The sequence below is a fragment of the Thamnophis sirtalis genome, unplaced genomic scaffold, assembly GCF_051295495.1.
Source record: "Thamnophis sirtalis isolate CommonGarterSnake01/CBP01778 unplaced genomic scaffold, rThaSir2_p1.2 scaffold_2, whole genome shotgun sequence".
In the NCBI taxonomy this organism is placed as follows: Eukaryota; Metazoa; Chordata; class Lepidosauria; order Squamata; family Natricidae; genus Thamnophis; species Thamnophis sirtalis.
In genome coordinates, this window is record NW_028261382.1 from 61,377,105 (window position 1) to 61,396,890 (window position 19,786).

A 19,786-nucleotide genomic window follows, 5' to 3' on the forward strand; every position below is an offset into this window, starting at 1 on the left:
TCTTTCTTTCTTTCTTTCTCTTCTCTTTTCTTTCTTTCTCTCTTTCTCTCTTTCTTTCTTTCTTTCTTTCTTTCTTTCTTTCTTTCTTTCTTTCTTTCTTTCTTTCTTTCTTTCTTTCTTTCTTTCTTTCTTTCTTTCTTTCTTTCTTTCTGGAACTTAGGAACTGCATTTCTCTCTAATAATATTTTTTTTTTAATGAGAAGAAACTCCAATGTTGTAAACAAATTTACCTCCAGCAAGAATCGGAAGTTGTTTTTGGAAACCATGGTGGCTGTATTATTAATTTTCCAAAGGACATTTTAAATTGGCGTAGGATAGCTTGAGAGTTACATTCCCACCATATCATTTCTTTTTAAGGGGGGGGAAACACACACACAGACACAAAAGGGAAAGTGCTCATTGTAATTCAGAAGGCATCCTGCAAAACACACCAAATGCCCTGCACAAAACATATTTACCCATAAAAGCTGTTTCATTTAGTTTCCCTTCACTTCAGATATCTGTTTGAGGTGACCAAACACATTTTGACAAAAGGGAAGGCCAGAATGGGGAGGGAGAGGAGGAGGAGGAGGACGAAAGGGGAAGGATTAAAAACCAGCTTCGCACAGCGGTTTTTATCTCAATACGGACCGTGTTCTCGGTGCTCCCATCGATAAAGCAACTTTCAGCTAGATTGCAACGAGGCACTTTATGGCCCTCGCGATTCTGCACAGGGATCGCTTCCCAGCTTAGGATGCACACACACACACACACATGCCCCGTTTCCCGTGCATCCCACTTCCACCGGCCCAAAACCACAGCGTGGTGTTTATTAAAAACATCATCAAGCTTCAACAACAATTCATTTGGCTGAGTCAGGTCAAAAGCAGGTTAAAAAGAGGGCACTGCGGATCAATCGCGGGCAAGAGTTAAACAGAAGCCTGAACAACAAGTCATCTACTACACACAGTGTAAAACTTTTCCAGAAGTCCCCTGAGAACAACACAGGGTCATTAGCAGGGAGAAATCCCAAAGGGGAATGGCTTTTGATTATTTCTATTTTTCTGTACAAAATGGCAACAAAAGAGCAGAATAGAGAGGGAAAGGAGGGCACCAGGTGATCCCTCGTGCTCTTCTCCGCCACAAAAGACCATTTTTTTTAATAGGAAATTTTTTTATTTTTGTTACATAGACAACATAATCACATAACAATAGAAAAAGAAAGGCAGAGGGGAAAAAAACGAAAAAAAAAACCACACACACAAAAAAGAAAACAAAGCCCATCATCCCATACAGTATGTCATTTGATTACAGGTGTTTTAACCTTTATCATTCTTATACATTCGTTGTTTCATTTAATAGATTTTGATTTCGTATCGTTTCTCACAAAAGACCAATTTGATGGACGGAGAGGATTATCCACCACTAATGCCATGCAACCACGTTTTTTTTAACTTATTTATTTGAAAGATTTATAGACCATTCAGTCCAAGCAGAGATGGTGAGAGTCTACCTTTGCTGGAGCTAATTTCTTCTTGATTAGAACTGGAGAAGACCTCTTCCCTAAGCCTGCTTCCATATACTAACTACAGGTCATATCAAACAGCGCCAATTTTCTCATTTGCTCAAGGCAACCACAAACAAAATTTGTTTCGGAAACAGCGTAGCTTTAAAAGGAAGAAAATAATGATCTCCGTTTTTCCTTTTATTCTCCCTTTCCTTTTTGTGATAAGACCCGATATTTCCATTCTCAAACTGAAGCAATATTGATGCTGGCCCATCTCCCCTCTCTATTTAAAAGGACTATTTAAGAATGGCTCCAGATGTGTTCGCTTGTTTGCATAAGGGTAGCATGGGGGGGGTTCCGTCTGTGTGCATTATGAATTCTAAAATCGATACCAAAAATGCGTCTCTATTTGGGCTGATTATCTTGGCAGGAGGGATATTGATCAGAGTATAGTGGCTTCAACTTTACCTGCTGTGAATAACTCATGGGGGGGGGAGGCGGTTCGCTCAGCTCTATGTTAAAGCCCCTACTTCATTTATGAACCTATGTGCCTGTTTATATAGTCATTTATGCAATGAGATGGAGCACAACATCGCCACTTTAGGGAATTACTCATTCTCTATTTCTTTTTTTTTTCCAATTTGCTCATCTAGCTGGAATTATTTATTAATACCATCATATATTACAATGTACAAAATATGTACATTCAGATCAAGAATGGCCAATAGCTAAATGGCCTAATGTCCTCCTAAGCTGCATTACATGGGGGGGGGGGTGTTGAATTTTTTTAAATTTTCTTTTAATACAAACATTTCATCATTCATTAAACAGCCTGTCGTCTGGGTACAAATGTTTTGTGTCGTAATAGTTAAAGCTTACCACAATATTCACTATGTATATCTAGTCTTATTTTAATACTAGTATTTAAAACTTCACATATCTATTGTTATAACATTTTTCTTCTTAACTTATTTAACTTTATAATACACAACTTTCATATTTATTCTCTAACCGTTGATTAAAATAGCTCCCATATATTATAATAATCAGATCCTTCCTTTCCTTTAATAGCAAGTGTTAATCTATTCATTCCTGCACATTCTACTATTTTCTTAACCACATTTTCATCTGTGGGGATCTCTTCACCCTTCCAATTTTGGGCAAATACAATTCTAGCTGCAGTTGGGCATCACTGATTTTCAATACATTTGAAATGACAGTTATAAAGTCAGAAACTGCAACGCAACAGTCAAAGGGGACCAATAAAGGAAAGTTATAAAAAAGATGTTGAGACTCTAGAAGAGCAAACAGGATGATTAGGGGACTGGAGACTGAAACATACGATGAATGGTTGCAGGAACTGGGCATGGCTAGTCTAATGAAGAGAAGGACCAGAGGAATCAGGATAGCACTCTTCCAATATTTGAGGGGCTGCCACAGAGAGGAGGGGCTCAAGCTATTTTCCAAAGCTCCTGAAGGGCAGACAAGGAATAATGGATGGAAACTGACCAAGGAGAGATTCAACCTAGAAATAAGGAGGAATTTTCTGACAATGAGAATCATCAACCCATGGAACAGAAGTTGCCTTTAAAAGTTGTGGGAGCTTCATCCCTGGAGGCTTTCAAGAAGAGACTGGAGTGCCATCTCTCAGAAAAGGTGTAGGGTCTCATGCTTGGGTGGGTGGGGGGTTGGACTAGATGACCTACAAGGCCCCTTCCAACTGTTGTTATTCTGTTAAACATCGGTCAACTTTATTTTGTAACATAGTTCAGGGTGCATACTAATGACAGATACCCACCGCGGTAAGAGAATCCAAGGGGAATACAGGTAGTCCTCGACTTATGGCAGTTCATTTAGTGACCATCACAAAGGCACTGAAAAAGGGCCCTTGTTCACACTTACGACCATTTTAGCCTCCCCAAGATGACACTTGGCAACCGATTCACATTAATGACGGTCGCCGTGTCCCAGGGCCATGTGGTTCCCCTTTTGTGACCTTCTGACAAGCAAAGTCAACGGGGAAGACAGATTCACTTAACAACTATGTTACTAACTTAACAACCGCAGTAATTGTCTTAACAATCGTGGCAAGAAAGGTTGTAAAATGGGGCAAAACTCACTTAACAAATGTCTCGCTTACCAACAGATATTTTAGGTCCTATTGTGGTTGTATGGTGACTTTTAATCCGAATTCACCAAGGCCAAAATTTTGTCTTCTCTCTCTCTCTTTTTTTAAACACTCTTAATCAAGCAGACTTACCTGCGTGACAAGTCCTAATTTATCCAACTGGCCACTTAATCACAGGGCCTTTAAAATCTGCCGGCCGTAATGATAATCTAATTATATGCTAGATGAGCTATTTTAGCCCTGTCTGCTACGAGATTAATTTGGTGAATCCAACCTTGGTTATCAAAACAGCAAAACAAAACAGAGGGCTGGATAGTGCTATGCAAACCCAGTTTAAAGTAAGCTTGTTTAAAATAAGGAGGAAAAATCTCTCTATATAAAAGCGAAATACCACTCACGCTTCATCACAAAATCTCCAGAACCGTAAAGCCTACAAACTTAAAAATTGGCACGTATGTTTCTCTTAGCTTCTAGGTGCTCACTTAGAAAGGATTTTTTGAAATGACCATCAGAGCATTAGTATTTCTTATATTATTGTTAACATGCTCTGATGCTAAGGAGTTAGGCGTTCTACTCCCCCTCCCCACCTGAAAAGAACTCTGTTACAACTGCCACTTGGGCATGGCCAGCCTGTGACTCATCCAGCCTGAGGGCTGGGATAAGGATTAATTGGGCCAGCCTGAGGGAAAGAAGGCAATAAGATAGGAGAGGCCTCTGTGGGGCAAGCCCAAGGGAGAGAAGGGGATAGGAGACGATCAATGGGGCCAGATTGAGGGAGAGAAGGGGAGAGGAGAGACCAATCGTGACTATTCATTAATGTTCAAGCTTTATGTAAAGCTGTCAATGTATTAAGTCCAACCACAACTAGTAGAGATATAAACAGATCCGATATATTGACAGGCGGTGAATTTATGCTGATCTGGAAGACATTTCTTTTCCAAAAAAACCCAAATTTGGCTAAAGATAATGTGGCTATTTTAGGCCCCTTATTTAAGCGAACAACAATTTTAGTTAAATTTAGGAGAGGCATCATTGCCGCAGAGATACAGTAATAAAATATAACTTTCCTTTTCCTGCTTGCTATGCGGATTTTACTATGCCATTATGATTTTAAAAAAATCAGAGGGGGGAGTGGCTTTTAGAGAAATCTGCAAACCTCAGAGCATTTCAAAATTAATCTTGGTTGCTTTTTTGCCAACTTAAACCTGGGGTTGTTTTTATAAAGAAATGATGTCCTTCAATTAGGGTCGCATTTTTTTCCTTGTTAAAGGAAAGCATTCAGATTCTGTAGGATGTTTGCCCCCACCCCTCTCCTAGGAAAATGAGATATTCTAGGAAATATTAAAAGGGCAGACTATTTCCCCCTATAAGGGAGGCAGAAACTCATCCCCCCACCTTTGTCAATGGCCATTTAGTCCTGAGCCAGTCTATTCTACATAACAAAGATCTACCTCCTTCAGGCAGAGCCATAATAGGAATCCCAAAGCCCTTTCAGTACATCATCACCCAGCAAGAGTCAACCAATCCTGGGACTCAACAAAGTTGGCTAAGATCCCCGCCCACTGGGAGTCTGACTGTCTGAACAGCTAGAGCCTGTTCCTAAAGAATGTCTCTATTCCAGGAACTGTTTCAATGCCGGGAATTGTTGTGGCCCGCTGGAGGCCAGCGGAGCTACCAGCAGAGTCGGACAGTGAGGAGGTTAGGGAGGAACATGGCCAAGTCCTGTGGACCGAGGAAAGCTCAGACGAGGGCTCTGCGTCGGAGGCAGAGGGGGAGCTAGACAGCACTGAGGCAGAGGAACAGCTGGAGCCTGTTCCCAGTGTGCGCATGCATAGAGCTGCCAGAAGACAAGAACAACTAAGAAAGCAGGGTCGACTCAAGAGTAAAGCCCCACCTTGGAGGTGATTGGCCCCTCCCATAGGAAACAAAAGAGGGCGAACGGGGAGGGGGCTTTTGTAGGAAACAATTCGTTTCAAGAGTGGAAAGTTCTGTTTGTTACAATAAGAGATTCTATGTCACATTTTGCCTTGCCCTGCATTGGGAAACTAGTTATCTGGCAGCTCTCCAAATGAGATAAGGTGTGTGTGGATAAATATTCCTCTGAAAGACTGTTTTCCAAGCCTTGCTTACTGTGAATGAAAGGAATTCACAGTCGTGTAAATAAAAGAGGTTTTGCAGGGACCAAGACCCAGCTTCCTTAAAAAGCATGAAGCTTCATGCTTTTTAAGGAAGCTGGGTCAGAACATGTGGTTCATAAGTCAGCATTTGTGGTTCCGCATCTGGTGTGAACCCAGCCCGGTAATTTATCTAGAACCACATTGATCCACAAACACTGGCCCATAAGATGTTTGAACAGAACACCACATGTTTATCGGATACTTCCTGTAATCAAATTTCTCTCTGTGTGACACTTGCACAACAACAATTATTGTTACAAAGACCATCTACCAAACCAGTTAGGATTCCATAAGGGTGGGGTGGGGGAAAGGAATATTTCATTTTCCTTAGCAAGAACGTCGTTTCTTTACAGCGTCCAAAGCAGCTGCCTGCACAGCTATGCAAAGAAATATTACGGCCAGCAAAAAAATGATAGATTGGTGATTACAAATCGCTCCCACACATTTTCTGATAGATTTCTCACGACCAAATCCAGCCACTTGCAGAAAATGAATTGCAAACAAGGCGCCCTGGCTCGGATTTCGGTAATTGTGATACGGTTGCCTACCCCGTCTTCAGAGTGCCACAGCTCAGGAATTTTAAAGAATGGGAGTGATAGAACAGAACACGCTGGGGAGACAGAATCTGGTACGAGAGGAAAGTTGAATGGAATCAAATCGAATAAAATACAATGGAATAGAATATAGAATAGAATGGAACAGGAATAGAATAGGAATAGAATGGAATGGAATAGGAGGAGAATAGGAATAGAAATAGAAATAGAATAGAATAGGAATAGAATAGAAATAGAATGGAATAGGAATAGAATATAGAGAATAGAATAGAATAGAACAGAACAGAATGTAGAATAGAATGGAATGGAATAGAAATAGAATAGAGAATGGAATAGAATATAGAATAGAATGGAATAAGAGTAGAATAGGAATAGAATAGAAATATAATGGAATGGAATACGAATAGAATAGAATATAGAGAATAGAATAGAATATAGAATAGAATGGAATAGAAATAGAATAGAAATAGAATGGAATGGAATAGGAGAATAGGAATAGGAATAGACATAGAAATAGAATGGAGTAGGAATAGAATAGACCAGAATATAGAATAGAATGGAATGGAATAGAATATAGAGAATAGAATAGAATGTAGAATAGAATAGAATGGAATAGAATAGAATAGAATATAGAGAATAGAATAGAATGTAGAATAAAATAGATTAGAAATAGAATAGAGAATGGAATAGAATATAGAATAGAATGGAATAGGAATAGAATAGAAATAGAATGGAATGGAATAGGAGGAGAATAGGAATAGACATAGAAATAGAATGAAATAGGAATAGAGAATGGAATAGAATATAGAATGGAATGGAATAGGAACAGAATATAGAGAATAGAATAGAATGTAGAATGGAATGGAATAGAATAGACTATAGAGAATAGAATAGAATGTAGAATAAAATAGATTAGGAATAGAATAGAAATAGAATGGAATGGAATAGGAGGAGAATAGGAATAGACATAGAAATAGAATGGAATAGGAATAGAATACAATAGAGAATGGAATAGAATATAGAATAGAATGGAATGGAATAGGAGTAGGAGTAGAATAGGAATAGAATAGAAATGGAATGGAATAGAATAGAGAATGGAATAGAATAGAGAATGGAATAGAATATAGAATAGAATAGAATAGAATAGAATAGTGTATGGAATCAAAATAGAATAGAATCGAAAATGGAATCGAAATATAATAGCATGGAAAATAGAATGGAATACAATAGAATATGGAATAGAATATAGAATATAGAATATAGAATGGAATGGGCTCAAGCAGGAGAATCTATACCATTTCAGATAAATGACTGTCTAGTTCCGTGATGGCGAATCTATGGCATGCGTGCCCAAAGTGGCACGTGGAGCCATGTCACCTGGCACATGTGGCATCACCCTCTTCCAGGTTTCTGGAGCCCGTGCGCATGCGCCTATCAACTGGCCTTTGTGTGTGCAGCAGTGGCGGAAGTCAGAAGAGCCGATCTTCCGTTTTCTGGCCTCTGCCAGCCAGCTGATGATTATTTCTTGTCCTGCCCTCTGGTGCTTTGGAGAATAGCTTGGCTCCCTCTTCTTTGTGGCAGCCCCTCAAATATTGGAACCCTGCTATCATGTCTCCTCTAGTCCTTCTTTTCTTTGGACTAGCCAAACCGAAACCTGCAGCCGTTCTTCACAGGGTTTAATCTCCAGGCCATTGACCATCTCAGTTGCTCTTCTCTGAACTTTTTCCAAAGTCTCAAAAGTTGCTCTCTATCCTCTGTGACGATAATGCGAAACCTACAACTGCTGTTCAGGATTTGCTCTGTCCATCAAGAACCAACCATGGTTTGCAAGGAAAATAAAATATGAAAAACTTTTTTGCACTTGGCAAAAAAATTGGATGAGCTAAATCAGGAGCCGACAAGCAATACGAAATTCGGGCCATCATCTTTACTTGATAAAGTTTACTTGGACTTCAGTAAGGCATTTGATAAGGTAGACCATAACCTACTACTAGATAAAGCAGAAGAATGTGGGTTAGACAGCATCACTACCAGATGGATTCGTAACTGGCTGACTAACCACACTCAACGTGTAGTCCTCAATGGAACTGCATCTACACGGAGGGAAGTATGCAGTGGAGAACCCCAAGGCTTTGTTTTAGGTCCAGTACTCTTCAACATCTTCATCAATGATTTGGAGGAGGGAATAAATGGGGAACTCATCAAATTTGCAGATGACACCAAGCTGGCAGAAATAGCTAACACTCCAGAATATAGGCTAAAGATACAGAAGGATCTTGACAAACTTGAACATTGGGCATATCTAATAAAATGAAATTCAATGGTGAAAAGAGTAAGGTTCTACATTTAGGCAACAAAAATGAAATGCACAGGTACAGTATAGTTGGTACCTTGCTCAACAGTAGTAACTGTGAAAGGGATCTTGGAATCTAGTGGACAACCATTTAAATAGGAGCCAGCAGTGTGCAGTAGCTGCCAAAAAGCCAACACAGTTCTAGGCTGCATAAACAGAGGGATAGAATCAAGATCACATGAAGTGTTAATACCACTTTATAAGGCCTTGGGAAGGCCACACTTGGAATACTGCATTCAGTTCTGGTCGCCACGATGTAGAAAAGATGTTGAGACTCTAGAAAGAGTGCAGAGAAGAGCAACGACTGGAGGCTAAAACATATGAAGAACGGTTGCAGGAACTGGGCATGTCTATTTTAAGAGAAGAAGGACTAGGGGAGACATGATAGCAGTCTTCCAATATCTCAGGGGTTGCCCCAAAGAAGAGGGAGTCAAACTACTCTCCAAGGCACCTGAGGGTAGAACAAGAAGCAATGGGTGAAAACTAATCAAGGAGAGAAGCAACTTAGAACTAAGGAGAAACTTCCTAACAGTTAGAACAATTAATCAGTGGAACAGCTTGCCTCCAGAAGTTGTGAATGCCCCAACACTGCAAGTCTTTAAGAAGATGTTGGATAGCCATTTGTCTGGAACGGTATAGGGTTTCCTGTCTAGGCAGCGGGTTGGACTAGAAGACCTCCAAGGTCCCTTCCAACTCTGCTATTGTATTATTGTATCTGTGTAATTCCCAATCTTGGTTGAGGTCAGCTCTGCCCACCATTCAAAATATCTAGACAACCCAAATCCTCTTCCCAGAGTTCTCGACTTACAATCCATTTACTTAGTGACTGAAGTTACAATGTTACTGGGGAGGGGGGGAAGTAAACGACCACCAGGCTTCCTGGTTATGACCGTCGTAATATCTCCATGATCACATGATCCAAATTCTGGCACTTGGCAACTGGTATGTATTAATGGCAGCTGTAGCATCCCAGGGCCACATGTTCACCAGTTGCAATCTTCCTAACCCTCTTCCAACCAGCAAAATCAATGGGTAAATCCAGTCTCACTTCACGACTGCACCATTCATTTAACTGCTGCAGTGATTCGCTCAACAGCCATGGGAAAAAAAAAAAGGTCCTAAAATCAGGTGAGATTCACTTAATGGCCATATTGCTTAGCAACAGAAATTCTGGTCCCACTTGAGTTGAGGATATTTTGGAAAAAGTGCAAAGAAGAGCAACTAAAATGATTAAAGGCCTGGAGGCTAAAACATGGGAAGAACATCGGTTGCAGGAATTGGATGTGGCTAGTTTAGAGAAAAGAATTAGGGGTGGCACGATAGAAGTCTTCCAGTATTTGAGGGGCTGCCCCAAAGAGGAGGGGGGGTCAAATTATTTTAAGTAATCAAGGAGAGAAGCAACTTGGAATTAAGAGGAAACTTCCTAAACAGTGAGGATAAATAACCAGTGGAACAGTTTGCCACCAGAACACCTGCAGGCTTTCAGGACGAAACTGGTCAGCCACTTGTCTGAAATGGTATAGGGTCCCCTGCTTGAGCAGGGGGTTGGACTAGAAGACCTCCTAGGTCCCTTCCAGCTCTTATTCTGGACAGAACTTAACAGCAGTGATTGAGTCAATTATGGCAAGAAAGGGCATGAAATGGGGCAAAATTCACTTAACATTTCACTTAGCAACGGAATGTTTGGGCTCAACTGGGGTCGTATGTCGAGGACTACCTACCTGTATTACAGATCGGAGTCCATGCAAATTTCATTCATGCTCAGACAGATCGCAGCGTAACAAATTCTTCAGCTCATTGACTCCTTCATGGCGTTTCAGGATTTTTCATCACTCCCAAATGCTTATTATATGAAAATAATTTAACCTTAACTGATAATACTACAAATAATAACAAGATGAAGGCCTCAATGGGGAGGGGGGGATTCCAGTCTGAACAGCTGTCTGATTATGTGGCACACTATGATAACATCAAAAGGCCGGCAGTTCGGCGGTTCGAATCCCCAGCGCCACGTAACGGAGTGAGCTCCCGTGACTTGTCCCAGCTTCTGCCAACCTAGCAGTTCGAAAGCACGTAAAAAATGCAAGTAGAAAAATAGGAATCACCTTTGGTGGGAAGGGAACAGTGTTCCCTGCGCCTTCAGCGTTGCCATGCTGGCCACATGACCACGGAGACGTCTTTGGATAACGCTGGCTCTTCGGCTTTGAAATGGAGATGAGCACCACCCCCTAGAGTCCGGAACAACTAGCACACATGTGCGAGGGGAACCTTTACCTATGATAACATCCACATATGGGATAGACCCCATCAACCCATGGAGTCAATATTAAAACTTTTTGAGCCAGACATCCAAAGAAAATGCACCCAACTAATGAGACCCATATTCTGTCCTTCTAGGAGTCCAGGCATCAGGCTAGAAAGCAAAAGATTGTGAGTTCGAGTTCAATGAAACCAGCTGGCTGACTTTGGCCAATGGATAGGAGACAGTGAGTTCTAGTCCCACCTTAGGCCTGAAAGCCAGATAGGTGAGTTTGGGGCCAATCACCAGGAGGCTGTGAGTTCTAGTCCCACCTTAGGCATGAAAGCCAGATAGGTGAGGTTGAGCCAATCACCAGGAGGCTGTGAGTTCTAGTCCTGCCTTAGGCATGAAATCCAGATAGGTGAGGTTGAGCCAATCACCAGGAGGCTGTGAGTTTTAGTCCCGCCTTAGGCATGAAAGCCAGATAGGTGAGTTTGGGGCCAATCACCAGGAGGCTGTGAGTTCTAGTCCCGCCTTAGGCATGAAAGCCAGATAGGTGAGTTTGGGGCCAATCACCAGGAGGCTGTGAGTTTTAGTCCCGCCTTAGGCATGAAAGCCAGATAGGTGAGTTTGGGGCCAATCACCAGGAGGCTGTGAGTTTTAGTCCCGCCTTAGGCATGAAAGCCAGATAGGTGAGTTTGGGGCCAATCACCAGGAGGCTGTGAGTTCTAGTCCTGCTTTAGGCATGAAAGCCAGATAGGTGAGTTTGGGGCCAATCACCAGGAGGCTGTGAGTTTTAGTCCCGCCTTAGGCATGAAAGCCAGATAGGTGAGTTTGGGGCCAATCACCAGGAGGCTGTGAGTTTTAGTCCCGCCTTAGGCATGAAAGCCAGATAGGTGAGTTTGGGGCCAATCACCAGGAGGCTGTGAGTTTTAGTCCCGCGTTAGGCATGAAAGCCAGATAGGTGAGTTTGGGGCCAATCACCAGGAGGCTGTGAGTTCTAGTCCCGCCTTAGGCATGAAAGCCAGATAGGTGAGTTTGGGGCCAATCACCAGGAGGCTGTGAGTTTTAGTCCCGCCTTAGGCATGAAAGCCAGATAGGTGAGTTTGGGGCCAATCACCAGGAGGCTGTGAGTTCTAGTCCTGCCTTAGGCATGAAATCCAGATAGGTGAGGTTGAGCCAATCACCAGGAGGCTGTGAGTTTTAGTCCCGCCTTAGGCATGAAAGCCACATAGGTGAGTTTGGGGCCAATCACCAGGAGGCTGTGAGTTTTAGTCCCGCTTTAGGCATGAAAGCCAGATAGATGAGTTTGGGGCCAATCACCAGGAGGCTGTGAGTTCTAGTTCCGCCTTAGCCAAAAAAGCCAACCAGGAGACTTTGGGCCAATCACCAGGAGATGGTGAGTTCTAGTCCCACTTTAGGCCTGAAAACTGGCTGGGTGACTTTCAGTCAGCCCATGTCTCTTCTGTCTCAATCCAAACCACCTCCCAAGGTTGTTGTTGAAGGAAATAGGAAGTGCAAAGTGTATTAGCTATGTCTACCTCCTTGAGTTATTTGCAAAAATAATAAAGGTGAGATATAAACAAACAATCAATCTCCCCCATTAAACACTGGATTGTTACACATAGAAAAAAATGATCCTGCTCAAAATAACATTCTCGTGTGGGACAACTTTCCCACCACTCCTGCTCTTGCAGACCTCCTCAAATTAAGCCCCCCTTTGTGTCTGGAGGATGTCCCCCAAAATAAAAGTTTCTTTCAACCCCAATCTTGCGGGAAGCATAAAAAAAGAGGGCAACACAATGTGCTTTTAACCCCAATGCAATCAGGTCAAGGCAAAAGGCTGTCAGATAGGACTTGGGGCTGCTAGGGGGTGCCTGAAATGGGCAGTAATAGAAAATATCAATAATATCAATCATATCAATCAAATCAATAATAATAATAATAAGTAGTAGTAGTAGTAGTTATCTAGTTTGCTAATGAAACCTCTGCAAGATAATCACCAAGCTCAGAGAGCACCAAGGACCCCACTGTCCTCCTCTCTGCAAATGTCACTCCTTTCAAATACTGATGATGTTACCTAGCTGGGTAATAAAACGCCTGCAAGCAAACAACCAAATTCAGAGAGCGCCAAAGATCCCCTTCAAAATACAGGTAGTCCTCAACTTACAGCAGTTCATTTAGTGACCGTTCAAAGTTACAATGCCACTGAAAAGAGTGACTTACGACCATTTTTCACACTTACGGCCGTTGCCTTTCTCTCCACGGTCACATGATCAAAATTCGGACGCAGGGCAATTGACACCAGTTTACGACGGTTGCAGTGTCCCCTGTGACCCCCCCACCTTTTGCAACCTTCCGACAAGCAAAGTCAATGGGGAAGCCAGATTCACCCTAACCCTAAGCCAGTGTTTCTCAACCTTGGCAACTTGAAGATGTCCGGACTTCAACTCCCAGAATTCCCCAGCCAATATTCGCTGGCTGGGGAATTCTGGGAGTTGAAGTCCGGACATCTTCAAGTTGCCAAGGTTGAGAAACACTGCCTTAAGCATTGTTACGAACTGAACTGCAGTGTTTTTTTACTTAACAGCGGCAAGGAAGGTCGCAAAACGGGGCGCAGCTCACTTAACAAACGTCTGCCTTCACAATGTAAATGTTTGGCTCAATTGTGGTTGTATATCAAGGAGTAATAATAAATAATTACTAATACTAATCCTCTGCAGGATCAGCCCCCCTCACCTTCCTACCAACTCCAAAAGGTGGAGAAAAAAACATCCTTCATCACAAGGATCTCTCTTTCTCTCTCCCTCTCTTCTAGGGAAGCCAGCCAGTCTTACAACTCAATGCTTCACCCCAAAGGACAGCCAAGAAGACTGTCAAAGACACCACAATACCAATGAGGCTGAACCCCCCATAAGGGGCCAGAAGGCTCTAGACACACACACACACCCTTTCCACCAAGAGAAGCAAGCAGAGATTGAACCCCGGGCTTGCCAACCACGCCTAGCAGCCCCCATTCCCCGCCCTCCTCACCTCAACTCCCAACCCACCAAGCCATTCTCCCCATTAACTTCTGGCTACCCTTCACCAGATCCCCATAGCAAATCAGGTTGCAAGGGAAGGCGAAGTTTAGGGAGCGCAGGTGGGAACAGCTGATGCAGGGGGGGGAGGGAGAAGAGAGAGAGGAAAGAGAAGTAGAGAAGGGACACGCACACACCCACTCCCCATTTTTCTTTCCGGCCTCAAGGGACAGCCCCGCCTTCCTTCCTTCCTTTTCCCTCCCTCCCTCTTTTCTTCCTTCCTCTCATTCTCATCTCCTTCCTTCCTTCCATTCTCATCTCCTTCCTTCCATCCATCCTTCCTTCCTCTCATTCTCATCTCTTTCCTTCCGTCCATTCTCATCTCCTTCCTTCCCTCCTCATTCTCATCTCCTTCCTTCCTTCCATCCATCCTCTCATTCTCTCGGTCCTTCCATTCTCATCTCCTTCCTTCCTTCCTTCCTCTCATTCTAATGTCCTTTCTTCCTTCCATCCTTCCTTCCTCTCATTCTCATCTCCTTCCTTCCTCTCAATCTCCTTCCTTCCTTCCATCCTCTCATTCTCATCTCCTTCCCTCCTTCTCTCTGCCTCCTTCCTTTTTTTCCTTCCCCCACCCCACCCCCTTCCTCTACTGCCTTCCATCCAAACGGACCCCTATGAAGCCTTTTCCAAAGCAAAAGCGGGGCGGGGCGGCTCTCTCCAACCGGACCCACCCACCCCCAGCCCCCACCCCCACTGCAGGTTTCCCACGCGGCACAAAGCGGGGTTTGTTTAGACCCCTTTTTATGCCGCCGGGCCGGTTGGCGTTGCTGTCCATCCCCCCCTCCCCTCCCCACGCCTCGCAACAAAGCCACCCGCGCAAGGGAAGGCGAAAGGATGCTCCTTCGGAGAGCAGCCAAGGCAAAGCAGCCGCCGCAGCCTGGTGGGAAGGGGTGGGCGGGGGGCTTCACGGCAAGCCGGCCTGGGGAGGAGGAGGGGGGCGCGAGCGGAGGAAGGTGCAGACCTGGCCTCCGGCGGAGGAGCTGCGCTGCTCGGAGGAGGAGGAGGCCGCCGCGAGGACCGCTGAGCATCTTCCGCGCCCGCCGCGAGCGCTCTGCCCTGCGCCGCACGAGAGCCGGCGGGTTCCCACGAGCGCAAGGAGGAGGGGGAGACAGGGGGCGGCGCTTGGATGGCTCCGCCCATCTCTCCCACCCCCCCTCACTGACTCACTCATTCCCTCCCTCCCACCCCCACTCATTCCCTCCAACAAATCCACCCCCACTAACCCCCAGACACTCACTCATTCACTCCCACCCCCCACTCACTGACTCCCCCTCATTCACTCCCAATACACCCTCCATTCACACCCACCAACTCATTCCATCCCACACACACCCACTAATTCACTCCCACTCCCCACTTTCACTTCAACCCACTCCCACTCAGACTCCCAACCCCCCTCATTCCATCCCACCAATCCACCCCCCACTCAACCCCCAGCCCCCACTCATTCACTCCCACCCACCACCCACTCACTCCCACTCCCCATTCACTCCCGATACACCCTCCACTCACACACCCCATTCATTCCATCCCACTCCCCTCACCCACTCATTCACTCCCACCCACCACCCACTCAGACTCCTACCCCCCCATTCCATCCCACCAATCCAACCCCCACAGCCTCCAGGCCCCCATTCGTTCACTCCCACCCACTCACTGACTCCCACCCCCCTCATTCACTCCCAATGCACGCTCCACTCACTCCCCCCCATTCATTCCATCCCACCACCACGACTTCACTCCAGCCAGGCTAGTCTGGGAAAAGCAGAGTCCCACTATAAACCCCCACTCCCCCGTGGGGAAGGTCTTCTCCCCCCACCCCAAGGGTCGCATGCATTCCCGCGACCTTCCCTCTCCTTTTGGATGCGAGGCACAGCAGCTGCTGCCAAACTTGGCGGGATCTCCCGAGCCTCGGGAGCTGCGTTCCCACGACCCTCCTTTGACTCTTTATTCCCCACCACCACCTTCCCCGGTGGAATTCGAAGGAGTGGGGAAGGGTCCTCTGGACGGGTCCCGCCTGGGAGTGGGAAGGGGTCGTGGGATGGGAGAGGGGAGAGTGGGCGCAATTCAAGCCCAGCCCCAGTTGGTTTCATCCATTGGGGGGTCTCCCACCCACTCCCACCCGTGGGTAATGCGTGGCAAGCAGAAGGGCGAAGGGGGGCAGCGACTCTGCAGCCGAGACTGCAAAGCTTCAGCAAACCCAAGCAAGGTCGTGCGAACCCCCAGCGCGTGCAGGGAGCGCAGTTTGAACCGTGTTTTGCAGGCGGGGGGAGAGGAATAAGGGTTGGGGGGGGCAGAGATTGCAAAGGGCTGGGCGCGCCTGCTGATGTAGGGCAAACGGGCCCGGGCGAGGGATTTCCCCTGCAGCACAAGGCTAGACGAATCGCAGGGGGGGGGGGGATAAAAATCAATGGCACAGGGTGGGACTTGGGATATTTATAGCCGGGAAAAAGCACTTTTTGCAACGGTGCATCTGCTGAGCTAAGCAAGCTACCCAGGCGGTGGTTTTGGAACCTCCTGGCATTTTGGAGGTTGCCCTGCAAATCCCCCAAGGCTGTTGCCTTCCCTGGATTGCCTTCATTTCTTTTTATTTTTACATTTAAAAAAAAATTAAAATGCAAGATTGCTGCAAAAGGTGCAAGAAAAAGCCATTCGACCGAGAAAGGGGGGGAAAAAGAAAGGAGGAGGAGGGAGGAGCGAGCAAGAGAAGGAAGAGCCGAGGGCAGGGCAGAGCGAGCGAGCGAACGCCGGCGGAGGGAGGGGAGGCAAGCAAGCGGAACGGCGGCGTCTCCAGAGCGACCGGGGGAAACAGAGCTCATCGGCGCGCGGAGCCCGAAGGGGCGGGGCAGCAGGAGGAGGCGTCGATTCGGCCTGGGGCGCATGCGTGCGCTCGGAGGAGGCGGAGGCGAGACGATCCAATCGGGGCGCGGCTTCTTGAATGGTGGGTGGCGCGCCCGGAAGCGGCTGCTCGGTGGAACTGTTGAAGGCGCCGCTCGAGCCGTATGAGGGTGAGTTTGGGGGCGCGGGACCGGAAGTGGTGGGCCCAGCCGGGTTCCTGAGGGTCTGGGGCAGACCGCGGGGTCTGATGGGAACAAGGAGTATCTTTTGGGCCGGGGCTGACATGGTGAACTTCAAGTCCCACCGGCCTCCCGCTTGAAACTCCATGACGAGGGATTGTGGGAGTTGTAGTCCGGAAAGTAACAAGCCCTCTGGCCTCTCTAGCTGGGGATGATGGGTTTGAAGGCAGTAACCTTCGCTGTGGGAAGTGTGGGGAGACTAGGGGCAGGGAGAGCTGGGTTTAAATCTCGCCTCAGTCTTGGGTTGACTTTTGATCCCTTCCTCTATCGGTCTACCTTGCAGGATTGTTGTGTCATTTAGAATAGAATAGAATTCTTTATTGGCCAAGTGTGATTAGGCACACAAGGAATTTGTCTTTGGTGCATAATATGACACATTCGTCAAGAATCATAAGGTACAACACTTAATAATGGTCATAGGGTACAAATTAGCAATTAAATCATATTAGGAATATAATTCGTAAGGATACACGCAACAAAGATAGAGTCATACAGTCATAAGTGGGAGGAGATGGGTGATAGGAACGATGAGAAGACTAATAGTAATAGTAATGTAGCCTTAGTGAATAGTTTGACAGTGTTGAGGGAATTATTTGTTTAGCAGAGGGATGGCATTCAGCTAAAAAACTGTCCTTGTGTCTAGTTGTTCTGGTGTGCAGTGCTCTATAGCGTCATTGTGAGGGTAGGAGTTGAAACAATTTGTGTCCAGGGTGTGAGGGGCCTGTAGATATTTTCACAGCCCTCTTTTTGACTCGTGCAGTGTGCAGGTCCTCAATGGAAGGCAGGTTGGTAGTAATTGTAGTTTTTCTGCAGTTCTGATTCTCCTCTGAAGTCTCTGTCTGTCTTGTTGGGTTGCAGAGCCAAACCAGACAGTTATGGAGGTGCAGATGAGAGACTCAATCATTCCTCTGTAGAACAGAATCAGCAGCTCCTTGGGCAGTTTGAGCTTCCTGAGTTGGTGCAGAAAGAACATTTCTTGTGCTTTTTTGATGATGTTTTTAATGTTAAGGGTCCATTTAGTGTCCATTTATCACATTTGTATAGGAAGTCCTCGACTTGCAACCATTTGTTTAGAGGGACCACTGGAAGTTACAACGGCGTCGAAAAGAGTGACCCAGCCAGGACTGTTTTTTTTCACACTTACGACCCCTGCAGCATCTCTATGGTCACATGATTGAAATTTGGATGCTTGTCAACTGACTCGTATTTATGATGGTTGCAGTGTGACCGGGTCATGTGATCCCCTTTTGCAACTTTCTGACAAGCAGAGTCAAGGGGGAAGCCAGGTTGTCACTAAACAATCATACTACCAACTTAACTGCAACTGCTTCACTCAACAAGGGTGGCGAGAATGGTTGTAAAATGGGGCAAAACTCAACTGCCTTGCTTTTAACAATGGAAATTTTGAGCTCAATTGTGGTCCTAAGTGGAGGATTATACCTGTCTCTCGTGTACAGTGTTCATACTGGACACATACATAATAAAATAATCCAATACTTAAAGAGACACTGAAAGCAAGTTGGGAGAATTCAAAAGAGAAAAATAGAGTTAAAAACAAAGTAGGTCCAGATCCAGAAAATGGGATAATATGGTAATTGGGTTAAAAGTGAGTTTTGTGGGTTTTCTGATACAGCCCAAGTTGCCAAAGAAGCATTTTTGCCTTTTGTTCTTGTTTTATCGATATACAGGGCAAATGTCTATGGAGATTCTCAGTCAATCCAGGTCATGGTGGTCCCAAAGGGGCTTTTTCAAGAGGCAACTGGACATTCTTTTTTATTTTTTTTTATTTTTGAAGACGTTTCGCTTCTCATCCAAGAACTGAAGAAGCTTCTTGGATAAGAAGTGAAATATCTTCAAAGTAAAACCACAATGTTGCCTCTTGAAAAAAGCATCTTTGGGATACAGGGCAAATATTCTGGCTTTCACTGAAATATATATATATATTGTTCTCATATCATACACTTTCTTCTGGGGAGTCAGTGCAGCCTGCTTCTATCCTTCCTCAATGGCCTCTTAATGACTTTGAAAGGGTTCACCAACAAAAGGGTGAATGACAAAAGCGCGCCCAACTAAACTGCGGTGACAAAACCACAAGTTCTAAAGCGTGCTGACGAATGAGCGCTGAAGCACGGCGACAACAGCGCGGCGACAAGCGCGCTGTAAACCTAATGCTAACCCTAAACCTAACCCTAAACCCTAAACCTAACCCTTACCTTAACTTAAATCGCACTTCTGTCGCTGCGCTGTTGTCGACACGTAGATGACGTTGCGGTTTTAGCGCTGTGGTTTTGTCGGCGCGCTTTTGTCGGGTCACGCTTTGAAAGTAAAGTTAAGGTTGATGGTTTGGGTTTCACATTTGCACCAGATTAGAGTGGATTTATCTTTGGATACATGATTTAAATTGCTTGACAAATGACTGATTTGTGTGTTTTAGCCTCTTTCAGAGACCATTATTTAAAGACATGACGGCTTAATAGAATTTGCGGGTCAGTATATTGTGCAAATCCAGATAAATGGGTTAATTGTTGAGTCAGGTCATGGGTGTGCTTAGCCTAATTGTCGATACTGCAGACTCCTTGATGCTGTCTGATTTTTGATGGGTTGGTTGTACATTTTTCATTACCTGTAAAAGGTACGTTTGGGAGATGGAGCAAAGTGAGAAGTACTGCCTAGGAAATAGTCAGATAAGAGA

At 45.1% G+C, this 19,786-nt stretch overlaps 2 protein-coding genes across 10 annotated transcripts in view; one reads left to right on the top strand and one right to left on the bottom strand.

Annotated features, from left to right (window-relative positions):
* ARVCF (ARVCF delta catenin family member) overlaps nucleotides 1-15,064 on the bottom strand; it is a 317,630-nt gene extending 302,566 nt beyond the window's left edge. For 3 of the 7 annotated variants that reach the window (XM_087705749.1, XM_087705751.1, XM_087705748.1), the window contains exon 1: nucleotides 14,979-15,064. The gene's annotated coding sequence lies outside the window, so the exon portion shown is untranslated. The remainder of the gene's footprint in view (nucleotides 1-14,978) is intronic. The other 4 variants (XM_087705753.1, XM_087705752.1, XM_087705750.1 and 1 more) reach the window with 2 other exon arrangements.
* A 1,833-nt stretch (nucleotides 15,065-16,897) lies between these two features.
* The window catches only part of TANGO2 (transport and golgi organization 2 homolog), a 58,027-nt gene continuing 55,138 nt past the window's right edge, over nucleotides 16,898-19,786 (top strand). Inside the window, exon 1 of one of the 3 annotated variants that reach the window (XM_087705756.1) lies at nucleotides 16,898-17,025. The gene's annotated coding sequence lies outside the window, so the exon portion shown is untranslated. The remainder of the gene's footprint in view (nucleotides 17,026-19,786) is intronic. The other 2 variants (XM_087705757.1, XM_087705758.1) reach the window with 2 other exon arrangements.